Raw genomic sequence first — 19,144 nt, forward strand, 5'->3', positions numbered from 1 at the left:
AAGAGCAGCGCAGATGGGGGGAAGTATATGGCCCATGCATGAGAGAAAGAGCGAGGGTGACCAGTGCGTGGGGGAGATGCTTGCGAGGGTGGGGAGCCATGCTGAGGATCGGCGGCGTGCAGAGAGTGGCCCTGGTCAAGGCATCTAAAATGGCTGCCGTGCACGACAAAATTGTGGCATTGGACAAAAACGCAAGATGGCGCAGACAATGTTTATCAATAAGGATTCATTTATAACAAAATATTTACTCGCAGTGACAAAATGGTGGTCAACACTTCCTGATTTCCATCGAATCGAACGTTAACACACGTCACGCAGCAAAAAAAAAAAAAAAAAAGCTCACGCACAGAGCAGTTTTTAGCCATGTTATCCAATGGAAGGTGGATAACATGGCTAAGAGCATTTGCTGGATAATGCATGAATATCGCTGACTTTTCAGCGATATTCATGCATTGTGGCCGATGTGCGGCGATAATTTTTGTCTCTAAACAATTAAAACGAAGCACAAAATGGCGAATTCCCGTTTCGCTACCAGTTTGCGGCCCAGTTCGCGGCCCGTGAAGCGCTTCTACCGTGAAAAATCATTTTTTTTTATTTTCCCCACGGGACCCTTTAATAACCCCAACAACATTCCTAGGGGGTCAAGAGGGGTATACCTTGCCCCCTTTCAATAAATTCCCCCTTCGTTTTTCACCTCTTCTTCTCTCTCGATCCTACCGAGAGATAAGATGGCGGCCGCTCCGGACTGTTTAGAATGTTGACAGACACCGGAGAGCCAATCAGCTTTCTGCGCGCAAAGTTCCGTTTCGCGAAAAGTAAGCGGACCGGATCGCTGCCCGGAGCGCTGTTACAGATATATATCTTGATTTAAACATTAATTTCTCAAAATCCACTGAAGCACATATATTGAGACCTAGCAAAGGCACATCGGGCTAACAGTCCCTACAATTTTGCCAAGTTTCGTGAAAATCCATTCAGCCGTTCGGGCTAAAAGTGAGTCCAACCGCCCTATGGAAATTAACATGGGAAAAACGCGTTTTGGGACCCCCCTTTTTTCTCGGCCCCCCCTCCACAAAACCCCCCCAAATTTTCAAGGGCTGCTCAGAAACAAAATGTGCCATTTTCCTGAAAATTTCAGCCAATTCCGTCCACAAACGCCAAAGTTATTAGGCATAGAATTTTCAGAAATCCCATAGGGAAAAAATCCTAACTATATATACCTACTGGCGACCGCCAGTAGGTAATATATATATATATATATAGTTTGTCCCCGTCATGCCAAAAGACGCGGTAGACATTTTTCATGAGTGTGTGGTGGAAGATCTAAAAACACTTTACAGGCGTACACAAAGACAGAAATATGCCACCAAAAAAAACTTACGATCCGTTCAATATGACCAATTAATGGACAAACTCAGCAAGAATCAAGACATAGTAATCAATTCATCTGACAAAAGAGGAAACATCGTCCTTTGGCAAAAGCAGGAATATATGACAGAAGCAATGAGACAATTGGGCGATAGCAACTGCTATATCAGAAGCAGTGGCTTGGAATATAAACGGGCCCGTGACACTTTGAAACGAATGCTAATGTCATGATAATTTGATCTCGTCTGAGGAGTGTGCATTCTTGCATGTAGAAAACCCTGTGATGCCGCACCTATATTTGATTCCTAAGGTGCACAAAATGAGACAACCCACCCCCGGCAGACACATCATCTCTGCAATAAGGAGCATGGGCGAGAATGTCTCCCGTTATATTGATTACTTCTTGCAAAGTCATGTCCAAGGTCTTGCCAGCTACATCAAAGACACCAGTGATTTTCTGTCCAAACTTGGCACAAATGGAAACAAATCAGGGGTGTGGCGATCGGATCCTGCTTCTCCCCCAGCTATGCGTGTTTACACGTAGGCTGGTGGGAGGAGCGGGATCTCATCGCAACACCGGGTTTCAGCAATGTCAAACATTGGATTTCTATTTCTATTTCTATGCGGAATTTGTTAAGCGCGCGGACACCCAGGGGTTTCATGGCGCTAGAGAAAACAGAAGAGAGATGGAAAATGCGGGGTCAGAAGATGTAGAGATCAGCCGTACGCTTGTTTAAATAGCCAGGTCTTCAGTGCACGTCTGAACTCAATCAGCTTGGAGCAGCTCCGGATGGACAAGGGCAGAGAGTTCCAGGTCTTTGGGGCGAGGTATGCGAAACTGGATCCGCCGAGTCGTTTCTTTTTAAAAGTCGGCGCCTTGAGAAGGGATAGGTGGGCAGACCGAAGCTCGCGGGGCGGGATATGTTTGATAATGAGTTGGTTGATGAACCTAGGGCTTTTTCCGTGAAGAGCCTTGAAAATTATGCAGCCTGTCTTAAAGGTGATCCGATGGATGATAGGGAGCCAGTGGAGGGAGGCTAGCAGAGGTTTGGCTGACTTCCTACGATTGCTCTTGAAGATTAATCTGGCTGCTTGATTTTGCACAATCTGCAGGCGTTTCGAGATGGTGAGGGGAAGGCCAAGGTAGGTTGAGTTAGAGAAATCTAATCGCGAGAGGACTAGTGCGAGTACTGCCTGGATGAGAGCAGAGTGAGACAACAGATGAGCGATTTATTTTATTTTTCTTAGTTGAAAGAAACAGGAGGAGATCACTGTTCCGACCTGGGTTTTCAGAGAGAGATCGGCGCTAAGAGTGACCCCAAGGCTTTTAGCTGTCTGGGAAGGGGATGGGGGTGTGCCCATGGAAGGTGGCCAGAAGTGGGGCCCCCAGCTGAGTGCGCTGTCACAGGGGAGTACTAACTCAGTCTTTCCTGGGTTTAGCTTAAGGTGGTTTCGATCCATCCAGCTCTGGATGTGCAGCATGGTCTTTTGGAATTCCTCGACGGAATCCGGGGAGTTGAGGGGGTATATCAGCTGCAAATCGTCAGCGTAGTTAAAAATGATTACTTTTCTGTTTTTCAAGGAGTGCAGGAGGGGTTTAAGATAGAGATTAAAAAGTAGGGGAGACAGTGAGGAGCCCTGTGGGACACCGCAAGTGGTTGGGAGAGTGGGGGCTGTGAAGTTCTCCAGCTTTACCGCCTGAGATCTGTCCGTCAGGAAGGATTTAACCCAAGAGAGGGCCGTGCCACTGAGGCCGGCTTGTTCGACACGGTGTAATAGAATAGTGTGGTCCACCGTGTCGAACGCGGCCGATAGGTCGAGTAGTACGAGGGCCTGATGGATTCCGTTATCGGCATTGGTCCTTAGGGTGTTTTGCACGGCGAGGATCACCGCCTCGGTGGAATGTGCCTGGCGGAATCCTGCTTGGTTAGGTTCGAAATAGTCAGATATTTCGATGAAGTTGGATAAGTGGCTGGTTACATAGGCTTCCAGTAGTTTTGCGCAGTAGGGGAGAAGGGATATGGGGCGATAGTTAGAGAGGTTGGAGGGATCGGCGCCTGGTTTTTTTATGAGAGGGACCAGGGTGGCATTTTTAAAGGAGTCGGGTACTGTTCCTTGTGATAGGGAGGTGTTCAGGATGGGGAGTATGAACTGAGGGAGTATGGTGTAGACCTCTTTCAAAATGTGCGGGGGGCAGGGATCGTTGGGTGAGCCCGATTTTACTCGGTTCATTAATTCCAATAGTGTCGGTGGGTCAATGGGGGGGAAGTCTTGTAGGGTGTTGGGATTTCTGCAGATGTCCGACTCGTCTGCAGGGTGATTGGTTTGAATGCTGTTTTTTATGTTGTCAATCTTCTCCTTGAAGAAGTTGTTGAGGTTGTTACACAGCGTTTGAGATGCGGGTTGGGAGGGGGCAGTTCTGGTGTCATTGCAAAGGTCGTTGACGACTCTGGAGATTTCCCGTGATTTGTTTTTGGCGTTGGAAATTTTATCTGAAAAGAAGGTGGATTTAGCCAATAAGATTGAGTCCTTGTAATTTTTGCGGGCTGTCTTATACAGTGCTCGGTCAGTGGCTAGGTAGCTGTGTCTCCACTTCCGTTCGAGTTGGCGGAGTTCTAGTTTCTGCTCTTTTAATTCAGCAGAGAACCATTTGTGGGCGTCCATGCGGCGGGCGCGAGAGAACTTGGTCAGGGGGGCATGTTCATTACATGCGGAGAGGAGCCACTCGGAGTGCGTTTTGTTCGTCAAATTGATATCTGGTAGCTGGGTGGGGATGGAGTTGGACAGAGAGGAGAGGAAATCTTGGAGGTTTAAGGATCTCCATTTCCTGACTGATCCTCCAGGGGGCGCATGGTTTTTTTGATAACCCTGAGTGGTAATAGAGAATTGCAGTAAGTGGTGGTCGGACCATATGCATGGTGAGGCCGTGGGACAGGAGGTAGAGATGTTGTGAGACCAAATATGGTCTAGGGTATGTCCCTTTTCATGGGTGGGGGTCGCAACATGTTGGTGGAAGTTTAAGTTGGAGAGGAGTTCAAACAGTTCTGTGGCGTGAGGTCCAGCGTCAGCGTTATTATACCAGTAATTGAAATCTCCTATGACCATAACTTTGTCGTGGTCGACGACTAGACCTGCTATTTGCTCAGACAAGGAGGCAGGGAAGGAAGGCATAGATGTGGGAGGACGGTATAGCAATACTAGCACCATGGTGCCTGTCTCGGTGTCAGATTTGATAACTAGGTTATCCGAGTCTGGTAGGTCTAGAGGGGGTAAGGAGGAGAAAGTGTGGTCTTTATGAATAATAGCGGCCACGCCTCCCCCAATTTTACCTGATTTTCTATTTGCAGACAAGATGTAATAGTCTGATGGCAAGGCCGAGAGTATATCTGGCAAGGAGTCTGTGGTGAGCCATGTCTCAGTGACAAAGAGTATGTCGGGGCTATCCGTTTTCAGGAGCAGGAATATGTCAAGTTGGTGTTTGACCAGGGATCTGGTGTTGAGGTAGAGACAGCGAAGAGTCCTGAGATTGGGTTTAGGGGATTGAAATTTTTTGAGTTTAGGGGGAGAATGTGAGTCGGGTCTTGTGAGTGATGGAGAGCGAGGATGTTACTTGCCTTTAGGCGAGCGTGCGTGGATGGGTCGAGTGGTTGCGGAACGGGATCTTGCAGAGAGTGTAACTCTAGGGAAGAGTATCTGATGATTTCATCATTCTGCCTGGTCCCTGGGCCCGTCCAGGCGCGGACGGGCACAGACGGGCTTGCCTTAGGCGCGCCTTCGGCGCGCAAACGGCGCTCCCGCTGCGCTCGTCCGCTGCGCTTCCTGCCCTGGCACATAATGAAGGAGAAGGAAGGGGCGTGGCCTCAAGGGGGCGTGGCTAGCGAGCCCGCCTGCGATGGCGGCCGCTGGATGTGAAACAAACAATTGCCGCAGCAGCGCTCAATCGGCTGCGTGGCAAGAAGGTAGGATGCCAATAATAGTCAGCTTTATGCAGGTTATTCAGTCAACACAGTAAAAACAAATTGTCACAAGTTTTAAAATATCGCATACCTCCAGAACCCGGCTTCCGCCTCAGGTCTGGGATCTGATTTCTGTGGGTGTGTTTCAGAGCGGCGCTTATAAAGGGCAGGGGGCATGGCCTCAAGGGGTCGTGGCTAGCGAGCCGCCTGCGATGGCGGCCGCTGGATGTGAAACAAACAATTGCCGCAGCAGCGCTCAATCGGCTGCGTGGCAAGAAGGTAGGATGCCAATAATAGTCAGCTTTATGCAGGTTATTCAGTCAACACAGTAAAAACAAATTGTCACAAGTTTTAAAATATCGCGTACCTCCAGAACCCGGCTTCCGCCTCAGGTCTGGGATCTGATTTCTGTGGGTGTGTTTCAGAGCGGCGCTTATAAAGGGCAGGGGGCGTGGCCTCAAGGGGGCGTGGCTAGCGAGCACGCCTGCGATGGCGGCCGCTGGATGTGAAACAAACAATTGCCGCAGCAGCGCTCAATCGGCTGCGTGGCAAGAAGGTAGGATGCCAATAATAGTAAGCTTTATGCAGGTTATTCAGTCAACACAGTAAAAACAAATTGTCACAAGTTTTAAAATATCGCGTACCTCCAGAACCCGGCTTCCGCCTCAGGTCTGGGATCTGATTTCTGTGGGTGTGTTTCAGAGCGGCGCTTATAAAGGGCAGGGGGCGTGGCCTCAAGGGGGCGTGGCTAGCGAGCACGCCTGCGATGGCGGCCGCTGGATGTGAAACAAACAATTGTCGCAGCAGCGCTCAATCGGCTGCGTGGCAAGAAGGTAGGATGCCAATAATAGTCAGCTTTATGCAGGTTATTCAGTCAACACAGTAAAAACAAATTGTCACAAGCTTTAAAATATCACGTACCTCCAGAACACGGCTTCCGCCTCAGGTCTGGGATGCGATTCATCGATGACATTTTCTGTATATGGGAGGGTGATATCTCCAGCGCACACCAGTTTGTCAAAGCTCTCAACACCAATAACAGTAATTTATTTTTTACATCCAATATAAGCAGACAATCAGCCCAATTTCTAGATGTCCAAATTGATATTGAAGGAGTCAACATCATGACATCATTGTATCGCAAACCCACGGCCGGCAATAGTATATTGCACGCCAGCAGTGGACACCCCCGACATGTAATCGAAAGTATACCTCTGGGGGAACTTTTGCGGCTGAAAAGAATCTGCAGTAGTACTGAAAAATGTGATGAGGGAGCAACCTTGATGTTGAAGCGTTTGAGGGCCAGGGGCTACAGTAAGTCAACTCTTTCCAAAGCAATAATTAAAACTTAGGAAAGATCAAGAGAATCTCTCCTCATGCCAAAGCCCGCTGAAGCTGATAGTGGTGACCAATCCCCTAGGCTGATCATCACTTTCAGTCAGCAACAACGCCAGATCAAATCCATCATTAATAGACACTGGTCCATTCTCAAAACAGACGGTGTATTGTGCTCGAGAGTTCCAGACAGACCAATCATTACCTTCAGAAGAGCCTTTAGCATGCATAGCAAACTGGTGAAGCCGAGTCCAGAGCTGGTCAGTGGCAGTGACTGGCTCAACAGGAAAGGCTTTTATAAATGCAGTTCTTGCCATGCGTGCAAGTTTGGGCAAAACACCACGCACTATGTCAGTCCTTTTTCTGGCACAAAAATTGCAATTAAGGGGAATTTCAGCTGCCGTACGGAGTTTGCCGTGTATGTCCTCATGTGCACCTGCGGCTTGTGCTATGTGGGAAGCACGAGGTTGCAGGTGCATGTGAGGATACTGCAGCATCTCCGGGCAGTTGTAAATCACAACCCAGCCTACCCCGTGGCACGGCATTTTAATTCAATGCACGACAGGGACCTATCGCGCTTGAGTTATTATGTCACAGATGCAGTGCCCTTAAAAAGAAGGGGTGGAGATAGGGGCATCCCAGCGCTTTTGCAGCGCTGGGACGCCCCTGGGTAGCCATTGCACTATACAAATCCTCTTTCCATTCCATTCCATTCCAGATAGGGACACAATGTTGATAAAGTTAGAAACTCAGTATATCATCGCGTTGGACAGCAAACAGCCTTATGGATTGAATGCGACTGAAGATCTCCACAACTTTCTGTAAATATCCCTTTATTTGTCAACTTGTAGTTCACAGTTGGTTTATATCAATTTTTTTAAGTCCTGGTCCACCTGATATGTATTTTAGAGCCAAATTGTTAATCTGTGCTTATTACTAACAACCCATAAAGCATCACATAGGTACATATGGAGGGTGTATTATGAAACCAACACACCTGATTAAGTACTGTATGTGTCAATGGATTCCTATCTCTCTTTTTGTAAATTTTGTACATAGTTCGTAAAATATATACTTTGCATCAGCTTTTATTTTTCACAGTGTTTTCCCTTTTTTGTTTTCTCACTCATTAGTATGCACATGTACAGAAAAGCACATATACTTTGGTTTTTAAGTATATAAATTGTAATTAGGTCTTAGTATTTATGATGTATATAATTCATGAATTTTGAATTTTTAATAAATATTTAGGACATGAGCTTGTGGGTATCAGGGTGGTATGCCACCAAACATGTATTAAATGTCACATGATTTGAGCAGTCCAGGGCTGGAACAATTTTAATCTGATTGTTACTCCATATCAACCAGCACTAGTCACTTTATATACTAAACGGTATATGCATTTATGCAGCAAAGATAAAGCACCAGTCACTTTATTAGCCTTATGGGTATCTGCATTCATGCAGTTATGATAATTGTTGAGGACGTCAATGAGATTTGCGCAATCTTTTAAATGGAAATAATTTTTTAATGTAATTTCATTCATTATAAAATTACAAGACGGATTGTAGTTTTGAAAACAAGATTGATATGTTTCATAACTTGCATTGGTTTCAGGCAAAAAGTCCTTTTTCAACTGAACACAACGTGAAACATCGTCTGTTTTTGTATTCCATTTGTAATTTGTACCTTTTCTATGCCCAGGGTCAAAGGTCATGTGATGCACGTTAGGAGGTGTGGCCCATAGGAGGGGTCAGGGAATCATAGCATTTATAAATAACAGGCTGACCGATTAACCAGTGTGTGATCAAGAGTACACGTTACTCTAAACGCGTCGCCAGAAAGGTTACAAATAAAAACGAAACATCTTGCCTGAAGCCATGGAGTCTGTCTCCTTCTTTCGCCACGCCGTGCGGTGTGGAGGTTTGAGGATTTCCTTTGAAATATATATATATATATATACAGTTGGCAAAGGCGCGAAGCCGAAACGCGTCCTGTTTTTGAATGATTTCTGAATCACAATTATAAAAAATTAAATAAACTTTTAGCCCAGGAGTGCGATCCATTCTTTCATGGCTTTGAAAGAAAAATCGAGCGTTTATATATATATAAATATATATATATATATATATATATATATATATATATATATATATATATATATATATATATATATATAATTTAATCACTGTCATTGCCGCTTTCTATGTTTCTACACCAGCCACTGAGGAAGGGAATTTACATCCTGAAATGCGTCTGGCTAAGGTAAAATATTGCTGTGTGCTCCTTTCAAATCTTGTCTGCAAACTGCAATTAAAAGCAAGACGAACGATTTTTGTGTTGTGGCCTTTCTCCGTGGGGCATTCATTTGCGAGTGTATCGTGTTAGATAACCCCTTGAAGTTTGAAGCTAGATTAGTGAGCGAAGATGCCTGGTCTTAGCAAACTTAGGAATTTGTTTTGTGTAGTTGCAACAGGGATTCCCGATTGGAGGACTCGTGTCCGATACCTCCGGTTGGAACTCCGACTTATGAGCTCTATTCAAAGCATGGAGTGGGTCCCATTACGTATAATGAAGTATGGGTCCGCTATACACGTAAAGATGGTGTCTCAAAATGGCCACAACATGGTAGTTTCTAATCAGATATCTTAGATAATTTGGAAGTTAAGCTATTTAGGAAGAAAGCCCGGCCGGCGATGTTTGACTCTTTCCGCCTCTGGCGTAAGGAAGCCAAACAGAGAGAAATTAAGCAAGCTAAAAGAGATAGGAAAGATAAGAATATGTCGATAATGCAAGCTGCTAGGCAGTTCAAAGAAGATGAAGAAGATCGTGCGATTGAAGTGTCAGACAGACAACGTTGCATGGCCATTGATAAGTGTTATCCGGCTTTGCCACCTCCTGTCCCGAATGTGACTAAGGATTCTGAAAAGGATCCTTTGATGTTCCATTTGTTGAGTTCACCACCCACTTATATGCAGAGTGCTACGGCACCTCCGCAACCCCCAGTTCTGCAACCTCCGGTTGTTGTGCCTCCTGCTGTTGTTCAGCCACCGGTTCCTCCACAGTTGGTTCTCCCACCTCTGGCGCAGCCTTCTCTAGGGCCGCCAGCTTTGCTTACTCCTTTGCCTCAAACTCCTTTGTCTTCTACTCCTTTGCCTTTAACTTCTTTTTCTACTGACCCTATGTCTTTGCCGTCTCAAAATACTTTGTCTCCTGTTCTCGTGTCGACTTCTTCTCCTTCTACTCAACAACGAATGGTTGAAACTGCCACTAGCCTTCTGTCTCATTCTTTTGGGTCACTTAATATGACCCCAGTTTCGGTAAGGACACAAACGCGTAGTCAGCTCCCGAGCTTCGAGGAGCGAGCAGTGTTAGATCTCCTTGCTCGTAGATGGGTTTTGAATGCTTCCAGGTATGATTTGCAAGCGGTTATGGATGTTTTCCTACAGTGGGAAGCGCCAAAGCAGGGGTATGTTTTTGATGTTATGTGTACTTTTCTTCGTGAAGAGTGGGATGATAGTGAAATGGGTCCGATTCCATCGAAGTTACTTAATGTTCAGTCCGATTTTGCTAAAGAGACGATAGTGGGTCCTCATGTTGAAGAAGTGTTAGAGACGCTTCTTGCGTTCAGGTGTAGACTTCCTTCTCAGCCGTTGTTTGAACCTGATCCTTCTGTTAGGAGAAAAGTGAAGCAGTATCCCATGAGAGAAGTTCCTCCGGTATGGAAAGTGGAAGTTGTGGCTGTCCCTAATCAGGGTATCTTGGGTGTACCAGCTCATTTTCAGCGTGTTTGGGTACATGTTCCTTGGAAGAGAGCTGAAGTTCTGGCTCTTACGCAGACTCTACCTGACCCCCGTAAGAATCCTGCAGGTTATTATAAGGAGTTGTCACAGACAGTTGATGCGTGTGTGATGAATCTAGCTGATATAGATATGTTGTTGGGGAATATAGCCCCTCAACCCTTGTGGGCGAAGCTCCGTCACGAGGATCATGCAGTAGAGTTAGGAGATACGTGGGCTAATATTACTGCTGCAGATGGTCGTTAAGGTGGAGGGGCTAAACCTGAGCCTTTAGTTGCAGAATTCCCTGGTAGGATTATTAATTTCATGAAGACTTTGATGCCTGCTATGCGAGTGAATTGGGATAAGTTAGCAGCATGCAAGCAGAAGAAAGACGAGAGTGTGTCTGATTTCTTCACTAGGTTTGAAGAGACGTTCATCGATCACAGTGGTCAAGATATGAGTACGGAAGGTGGGCAAGGATTGTTTGTGGATAAGTTTGTTTATAATTTGCTCCCCGAGCTTTGTAATAAATTGAAGGACTCCGAGAGTTCATGGGCTGTTTCTTCTTCGGCCCAGATATTGGCTACTGCACAATATTACGAGAATAGAGATAAAGATGAGAACGATAAAGCAGATAAAAAGACTAACGAATTGAAGACGAAGGTTCTTTTGCAAAAGGCGTATATGCCTCGTTTTAATCAGCGTGAGTTTCAGCAACCTCAACAATTTCAGAGAGTGTTGCAGAAGCCTAAGTCTTTTCCGCAGCGAATTCCGGTAGGCCGTAATCAGTGTGCATATTGTATTCAAGAATAGTTGTCCGGTTTTGCTACAACGTGCGAATGGTGCGTCTGGTGTCAGAGGTCAAGGTGTTCAGCAAGTACCTAGGGGTAGAGGACGTTGTGTGTTCCTCCAGAATGGACGTTCCTTTCCCCCACAGAATTCTATGAATTGTTTTGATCAACAGAATGTCGCGACTGGACAGTCGGCTTAATACTATGCTGATGATTACTATGTTGAGAGCGGGAATGCTGATTGTAATGATTGCTAGGACAGCCATAGACAAAGAGAGGGAGTAGTGTCAGTTCCAGTAGACCAGAGTGGACCTTATGTTGAAGTGATTATATCAGGTGTGTCAGAACCTTTTCTGTTGGATACTGGTGCGGCGAAGAGTTCTATCATGCACTCTAAACTCCCTGGCGCACCTTTGTCTGGCTTGACGAATGTTTCAGTAGGTTTTTCTGGCACCCCAGTTTGTAACCCGGTTTCTTGTCCCTTGTCTCTTTCTGTTGGGCCTTGTGAATTGGAAGCATCTCTGATTCTAAGGACAGGTTGTGGTGAGAATCTGTTGGGTTTGACTTGTTGAAAAGATTGAATGCGACATTGTATTGTTCTCCTGCGGGAGTACATCCTACGTTGGGTAAGAGAGTGATCTCTCTGATGTATTTGTCTAAAGATCGGCTTCCACTGGAATTGTGTTCGCTCCCTGATACTCTTTGGGCTACGGGTCCAAATGATGTTGGCCTTTTGCAGATTCCGCCATACGTTGTTACTCTTCAAGTGAATGCTAAGTTGCCATGCATTCCACAATATCGAATCTCGAGTGATGGCGAAAGAGCTCTTTTAGCGATCATTAATGATTTGGGTGAGAAAGATGTGATTGAAGAAACGAGAGGTAATGTGTGTAATAGTCCGGTTTTGCCTGTCCTTAAATGTACTGATTCTTCACAGCCACCTGTGTATTGGTTTGTGATCGACCTTCGAGAAGTGAATAAGATTGTTGTTTCGAAGTTTCCTGTTGTCCCGGACATTACTGCCTTATTGACTATGATTCCAGCTTCAGCTGCCTAGTTTTCTGTGATAGACCTAAAGAACGCTTTCTTTAGTATTCCTATTGCTGAAGAAAGTAGAGATATTTTTGGCTTCTCTTTAGGAGGCCGATGCTTCCGGTTTAAGCGTGCTCCTCAAGGTTATTGTGAGAGTCCATCCATCTATAGCCAAGCTTTAAAGACTCAGCTTGATTCTTTTGTTTTGCCTTCTGGTGCGACTCTTATCCAATATGTAGATGATTTGTTAATTGCTGCTGATGATGAGGAGATTTGTAAAGAAACTACGCTTTCTTTGTTACAGCATTTGTCTGACCTCCATCATAAAGTGTCGCTTTCGAAGTTGCAATATTGTCGCCAAGAAGTGACCTACTTAGGTCATCTCTTGTCAAAGGAGGGAAGACGATTGACCCCAGAGCGTATACAAGCGATTGCGCAAATGACTGTACCATGCACACAGAGAAAAGTGCGTGCTTTCTTGGTATCACCTCGTATTGTAGACAGTGGATTCCGAATTTTTCGTTATTGGCGAAACCTCTGTTGGCACTTACTCTTAAGGATACTCCGAATCCTCTTTCTTGGTCTGATGAATGTCAGAAGAGTTTTTCTGAATTGCGTGATGCGTTGTGTTCGGCTCCGGTGTTGGGTACCCCCGACTACAGTAAGCCTTTTTACGTTGTATGTGCACGAGAGAGAAGGATGTGCGTTGTCAGTGTTGACGCAACACTTTGGATACAAGCAACGCCCATGTGCATATTTTTCGGCTACGTTATATCCTGTAGCTAAGGCGTTGCCGAGTTTTTTGAGAGCTACAGCGGCAGCGGCTGTTTCGATCCGACAGTTTGCTGGTCTGGTATTGGATAATACATTGATCGTGATGGTCCCACATGCAGTGGATACTTTATTGAATAAGACTAAGACTCAGCAATTGACTAGTGCACGTCTGTCCGGTTATGAGTTGATGCTTTTGGCGAAGTCATGTGCACATAAAGCAATGCAACACGTTGAATCCAGCTACGTTGTTGCCGATTTCTGTAGAGACAGATGTTCAGGAACAGCATGATTGCTTTCTCAGGACACAGGAAGAAACAAAGGGTAGAATTGATCTGAAAGATACTCCTCTTTTGAATTCTGATGGTACCTTATGGGTAGATGGTTCATGCTTTCAGCTTCCGAATGGAGATACGACTGCAGCGTATGTGGTTACGACTTTGCACATGATTATTGAAGCTGCACGTATTCCACAGAATTCAGCTCAAGCAGCAGAGTTGATTGCACTGACGAGAGCATGTGTGTTGTCGAAAGGAAAGTGAGTGACTGTGTATACTGATAGCCAATATGCGTTTCGTGTTGCTCATAGCTTTGGACGTTTGCGGAGAGAACGGGGATTCCTTACTTTCCATGGTACGAAGATTCAGCATGGACAGTTGGTGAATGAACTTCTTGAGTCAATTACGTTGCCAACACAAGTTGCGATTGTGAAATGCAGTGCACATAAGAAGGTTACAGATGACGTTGTTCATGGTAATGTGTTTGCGGATGAAGTAGCGAGAGAAACAGCGAAAGATGTGACAAGTCGAATGTATGTTGCAGGCCCTGCGAGATGGGTTCCGGATAGAGGAATGTGTGAAGATACAATAGAGAGTGTGAAATCGATTCAGGCTGAATGTACTGAGAAAGAATTGAGTGTGTGGAGAGAGAGTACGGGAATGTTGGACTCGACTGGTTGTTGGATTGAGTTGTCAGAACACCAGCGATGGTTGTTGCCTGATGCGTATGTGCTTCCAGTGGTTACAATGGCACATGGAATGGCTCACATCAGTGTGAAGGGGATATGTAAGTTGTTGGCTCCAGTATGGCAGAATGCTGGAATTCCGAAATGTGCTGAGAATCTGGTGAAAACTTGTATGGTTTGCTTGATGCACAATCCTGGTAAGGGAACTCCAACTCCAGCAGGCCATTATGCTCCTCCGACGTATCCGTTTGAGGTTCTACAGTTGGACTTTATTCATATGGAGAGATGCAACAACCTAAAGCATGTCCTTGTGGTTGTTTGTGCCTTTTCAAGATGGGTAGAGGCTTACCCTCTAAAGGATAATACTGCCTTATCTACAGCTAAAGTTTTACTGAAGGAGTTTTTCCCTAGGTATGGATTGCCGAGAATGATATGGAGTGACAACGAAAGTGAATTTGTAGGCCAGATTATGAAAAAAAGTGTGTGCAGGTTTGGGAATAAGGCAGAAGTTTCATGCTGCAAATCACCCCCAGTCAGCAGGTTTGGTTGAATGCTACAATGGCACCCTTAAGTTGAAGTTGGCTAAAATACAAGCGAGCTCTGGCCTAGCATGGCCCGATGCTTTGCCGTTGGCACTTTTGTCAACGAGGACGACTGTGCATTCCCGTATGGGACTTAGTCCGTATGAAGTTGTGTTTGGTCATCCGGCAAATGTTTGGGGTGTGCCGCGGCCAAAGAAACACAGCGACATTGAGTACCCTATGTTGGTTGACTATTTACATGATTTGACTGCTAAATTGCGTGTTCTTCACCAACAGGTGTATGATACTTTACCTTCAGCTTCTGTGGATGCAGGACACTCCATCCAACCTGGCGATTGGATATTCGTTCGGAATTTTCAACGGACGAAGAATCTCGAGCCGAGGTGGACCGGACCCTACCAAACTCTTCTGGTGACTCGGACGGCTGTCAAAGTTTCCGGAAAGAAAAACTGGGTGCATGCCACCCACACCAAGAAGCTTCCACTTCCTTTGCCGTATGATCAATTCATTGCTGATGGTATTCCCGATTCAGAAAGCGAGAGAATTGTGAATTTTGTCCCTTTCAGTAATGCGCATTTGACATGGACTCAGTCTGAACGTGAGGATGATGAGGTTTTGCAAGAAGCTGTGCCTCCGTCGATGAGACTTGACACTACGAATCCAGAGACATTATTTCAGGATCAAACTGTTTCTGGCAAAGAGCGATATATTCTGCGAAGCAGATTGGACAAATAAAAGGTTACGAGTGTTTTCGATATTTTTGATTGGACTATACTCTATCAGACAAGAGACTTTTTTTGTGTGTTTTTCCTTTTCGAACCCCCATCCGGGTTCAGCTGTACGGTCGCGGTATAAAGACTTAAGGTTGTGAGCCGTGTGGATGCAAGGTCAGCGGTTCTGTTTTGTTCTAGGGCGTTCCTTGGACTTACAGACGCACACTTGAGTGAAGAGAAACAACTGCCGTGATGGAGTCTTTTGTAAAAGATAGAGTTGTTGAGAAAATGAACTTTAAAATGAGATTGTGTACATTGGTCCGTAACAAATAATGTATTATATTGTGTTCTTTTGTGTTTTTGAGTATCACATTGGCTTGTGTGGGTTGGATCATATATGCTACACCACTGATTTCTGCACCCACCATCCAACCTATGCTTTTTTCTACCACGGTTTCTTTGCACAAATTCTATACGTTGCCTGAACATGAACAGACATGAAGATCGGAATTCGTAAACAACTCATTCATACAGCTTTTGCACCAGCATCAGTTGGTAGTCAATACTACAAATTGCTGGGTATGTGGTTTTATGCCCCATACGACGGATAGAGGTATGCCATACCTGGTTTTGCCTTTTTCTTCCAATGGGTCTGTATGGGCTTTGCAGACTATGTTCATTTATGTGAATGAGGGATACCCTATGCGTTTCATGAGGGACAACCCGAGCAATAGTGCTTTGATAAAGGGAATAGTGGATATGATCAGAGATATTGATGCATACAATGAGGTTCCGTGACAATTGTAAGTGGTGCATTCGACTCGCACGAATATAGTCGAGTCTGGTATCTATGAACCGCAAATGACGAGTTTAGTGGGTGTACGCAGTTTCGCTGTGCTAACCCAAACCGTTCGTCTGTTACGTGGGTATTTCTATCTGTACCCACGGGTTCCATCTTAGATACGGCATCCATTTTGTCTCTTGCCCTCAAGTAGCCAGCGAACGGACGTTGTCCGCTTCGCGACCCTGGGACTCCCGAGATATTTGCGGAAGACACATGTCTTTTGTAAGTGTCTTTATGATGAGGGGGTTGCTACTGTAAAGCAGATGGCGCCGCTCGAGGCTCATCTTGCTGCACGAACTTATTGTCTCAGCCGTGCATCTCATTAGGCACGTCCCTTTGATGCCTGTATCTCGTGTTTCTCGATACCTCCCCTTTTACACCCTTTCCGATCTCCCTACTGTTCCCCTCTTCCTCTGCACCTGTCCTTGTTCTTATTTTGATCTGTTTTACTGCTGATTGGAATTCGCTAATGGTGGGAAGATGGGTTTTTACAGTTGGGAACCGCCAAATGTTTCCGCACTTATGTTCCGGACCTCATGTGTTTCTAAGTGACCAAAGCGACCCCTCTGGGGGATAATGGTGGGAACCGGGTTGTAAACCTTTGTGTACCATGTTGTTCTATGGGTAAAAACTGTATAAAAGGAGCGATCCACAGAACCAATTTGAAGCAGTCTTCCCGAACTACACTCGATGTACTTCTGTGATTTCAATGTTTCCCTGCAGCAAATAAACCTTGAATCTTTGACGCCGAAGGAAGTGTCCCGTGTCTCTGTCATTCGTACGCCGGAGCAGGTTACCCACGAAGGTTTCAGGTGTTGTGCCCTGGCACCGCTGGGTCCTACAAAACCCAGTCCTTCAGTTGGCGCCCAACGTGGGGCTGCATCAGTGGTACCGGTCCAAGCCCGACGATCGTGAGGAACTTCGTGTGAAATCTCCGAGGGAAGGTGCACTCCGCTTCATCGATCCTGTTGTCGAAATAAGTGGCCCGAAGTCTTTTCCCGCGAAGATTCCCGCCTCCTGACGGCTGCGACGGACTGCTGCCCTGACTGTAGACCTGTTTTGGCGCCTGGCGTAGACCTTGGTAGAGCGAGACGATAGACGGGCCTTCCTGGTGACGCCATTGATCTTTGAGTTAAGTATTTGTGGGTCGCTCCCAGAGTCCTTGGTTGTTGACACTTTAGCGAGTGTTTTGTTGTTAACGCTGTGAGAGTGTTTTTGTCGATGACACTTTTCTAGCGTTTTTGTTGTTGTTGTGTTGTTTGACGACTGCAGCCGCCAAAAACCGAGGTTTTGTTCTTTGCTGGGACTTGGTAAATCCCGTAACCCTTGAAGTTTGTGAAACTCGGCTAGTGTGCGAGATGCCTGGTCGTAGTACTTTGTTTAGTTGTTTCAGACCTTGTGGCACGGATTCCCGACTGGAGGACTCGTGTCCGATACCTCCGGTTGGAACTCCCACTTATGAACTATATAGTAAACATGGGCTAGGCCCGATTACTTTTAATGACTATTGGATTAAATACACGAAGAAGGACGGTGACCTTCGTTGGCCACCTCATGGTAGCTTCGAGGCTCCGATCTTAGATAATTTAGAGATTAAATTGTTCGAAAGAAAGTCAAGGCCGGCCATGTTTGATGCCTTTCGGTTGTGGCGTAAAGAAGCCCGACAGAAAGAAATCAGACAGACTAAACGAAATCAGCGAGATAGTGCTGGTACCATTGTAAAGAAAGCAGAGCAGTTCCAGCATGATAAGGAGGTTAGGGAAAAGGAAGTGTTTGACAGATCACAGCGTATGACTATAGATAAATGCTATCCTACTTTGCCTACGGAGTCGGAAAAGAAGGAAGAGCCAGTTGAGGATCCTTTAATGTCTTATCTTATGAAGTCGCCACCTCCGTACGTACAGGGTACCGCAACTCCTGTGGTTCCTGCCGTACCTATTCTTCCGCCTATTCTTCCCCCGCCTGTTCCTCAACCTGCACCCGCTCTTCCGACTGTTCCTGCTCCTTTGCCTGTTGCTATCCCTACTGCTCCTCCGCTTCCACATACTCCTGCTCCCGCTACTGCTCCTGTTTTGTTAACCCCTGCTGTCGCTACTGTTTCTACTCCTTCACTTGTTAGTTCTGTGTCCTATACTTCTCCCTCGACTCGTTCTCGTAATTCTCCTCTTGCGGCTAGTTTTTTTCATTCGCTCGGACCTGTTCATGGGTCCGCTGGTTCTGATGGTCCTCAGAGACGTAGTCAGCTTCCTGGAAACAGAGAACGCGTTGCGCTATATAATATGGCGATGGGTTGGATGGTAAATCCTCTTAGAAGTCCACCCCGTGTTGTACTCGAAATGTTTTGTCAATTCAATATACCAACCCAAAGATACGTGTTCGATGAAATGTGTAAGTTCCTTCGCGATCAGATATCGGCTGATGCGCCTGACGAGGTGCTGGCCGCTTTGTCTGCTCTTCAGCTTCAGTTCTCAAATGGACTGATAGTGGATACCAATGTGCGACGTGCTGTTGAGCGGTTGCTATCTTTCCGTCCCACTCCGATACCTCATGCATTGTTTGTTGAGGATATTGAAAGACAGCCAGATGAGTCTGGCCAGTTTCCCATGCGTGAAGTACCACCGGTATGGATGCCAGGTAATCCTGCAGCTGCTCCCACGATTCCGCCATTCTTTCAGAGAGTATGGATACACCTCCCATGGAAACGCTCGGAAGTGCTACAGGTGAAGCAATCTTTGCCTGACCCTCGCAAAAATCCTACAGGGTATTACAAGGAATTATCGCAGCTCGTAGATGCTACGATAATGAATCTTGCCGATATTGATATGTTGTTCGGCAATGTTGTACCGCAACCTGTATGGGCTAAGATTCGGCAGGAAAATCATCCGAATGAATTAGGTGGTGATTGGGCTGCCATTGTGGCGGCGGATGGGTTACAAACTGGTGGGGCTAAACCTGAGCAGATGATTACTGCTCTTCCTCAGCGAATAATAACGTTAATGAAAACTCTTATGCCAGCTATGAGGGTAAATTGGGACAAATTATCAGC

This window comes from Lissotriton vulgaris, chromosome 1_1 (assembly GCF_964263255.1).
Source record: "Lissotriton vulgaris chromosome 1_1, aLisVul1.2, whole genome shotgun sequence".
NCBI classification, from domain to species: Eukaryota; Metazoa; Chordata; class Amphibia; order Caudata; family Salamandridae; genus Lissotriton; species Lissotriton vulgaris.